Genomic DNA, 1,884 nt, shown 5'->3' with positions numbered 1-1,884 from the left:
GTGAAGCAATTATGACCGAGGGAGCCTGTGAATTTTTCTGTGGTGCAACAGCATTCACACACCATTCTGCTTGCAGCACCTGGTGTTGGTGTGTTCTGTTCGAGTGGTACGCAATTAATGTAAGCTACAAAGGCAGGATTTGTTTGTGCTCATTGGCTGGCCCACCTGCAGTTGCTTTTGGCAGGAGACCATTCTGAGGGTGGCAGTCAGGGGAGATGGTTCCTTCTACATGTGTTAATTAACCTGGAGGTGACTGTACAAAGGGGGTGGTTTTTTTGGCTGGGTTCTGCTGTTGAGGGGTTACTAAAATCCAGCGAGCTCTACCGTATAAATGTGTTCTTATGTCAACTTCTGCAAGAAAAGACATTTTCTCAGCTTTTTAGTTGAGGGTCTCTCAGAATAAGGGTAAAATGATAACAGCAAGAAAAACTTGAATTATCAGTGTTATTTGTACAAAAAACATTAAAAACCAATAATTACACAGTGCATATTATCTATGTTAATTAAACAAGCAGATAATAGTTAAGACAAGAAGTCCCACAATCTGGGCTAAATTTATCTGTGCCAATATAAAAACCTATTTTAATTTACATGTTAGTAATTGATGCCAATAACCAGCTAAGTCCATTCTGGCATCTTTTTTAAGACTCATTAATTTCTTTGTGCATTTGCAAAGATAATGAAAACAGTAATCAGTGGAGCTGTTGTATGTGAGCAAAATAAATAGTCTTACACTTAAAGGCATCGGAAACCAGTGGAAGAATTTGAGTGTGAAAGTTTTTTCTTGACCTTGGAATAGTAGTTTAACAAAATAATCTTAAAATTAAGAAGAAGTTACAGATATTGTTTTTTAATGCCACAAGTCACATTATTACCTATTCTTGCTGTGGCAGCAAGAGTAGGAAATAATGTTTCAGCCCAACTGTAATTACAGTGAAAAATGTCCTGATGGTAGTACACTGTCACTAAAAAGTAACACTCATTACTTCAGCTGGAAGTACAAACAAAGAAAATTACATGACATTTGCTAAATTAACAAATAGCTCATCACACTATTCTTTATTATTTGTCCAATAAACATCATTAAAGTTTGTTTCTGAGTGAAAGTAGCTATATTTATTCAGCCCCTTTAAAAGCTTGTCTAGGTCAAGGTCCTGCACGGGTCCAGTTTTGCCCGCACCCACAGAGCTCAGAACCGGAACCGACCCGTTACCCGCAATTACCCCGTTAATATAAGACCTGCGATCCTACCTCTGACCAATGCTACACACACAGTGATATTTTTACTTTAATTATGTGTAACATGTAAAACCATGAATTAAAATCATAATTAACTGTTTGGTTGAATCAATCACCAACTGTTGCTACTCACTACGTGGCCAGCTGCAGCACTGATGTCAATAAAGCCCTGTGTCAGTTCGCTAAATCCATCTCCAAACAGTATACACACTTTACAGCTTTACTGGGTTATAGCATCCTTGTCCTCCTGTTTTGGTGGTGTGAGAGTTGTTTTATTGGAAATGATGTAACTGTGCAGCTTATGTTTCCTCAGAAAGGATGTGCGAGCTTGTGGCTTTCATAATAAAAGAAAATCCTGGCAGCCTATTAGACCTGATAATATCTTAACTGATTTAGATGTTAAACATGACTTGGGCCTGACCTTTTGTCAGCTACCACTCTACCTACATATTAGTCCTTTCATAAGTATATGTAATAAGTATATTTAAGATAAGTATCCAGTGAGTAATTTTCTGACACCACAAATGTACAAAATAATAGCACTGTTATTTGCAGGTTATAATCTAAAACATTACAGAGTAAGTAATGTCAGTGTTAATGAGCATTTGAGTAGTGTCTGTGCAGATATGTGCACAGACACTGTCT

Source organism: Morone saxatilis, unplaced genomic scaffold (assembly GCF_004916995.1).
Source record: "Morone saxatilis isolate NCDOM2014 unplaced genomic scaffold, NCSU_SB_2.0 Contig17, whole genome shotgun sequence".
Lineage (NCBI taxonomy): Eukaryota > Metazoa > Chordata > Actinopteri > Moronidae > Morone > Morone saxatilis.
This window is presented reverse-complemented; position numbering follows the sequence as displayed.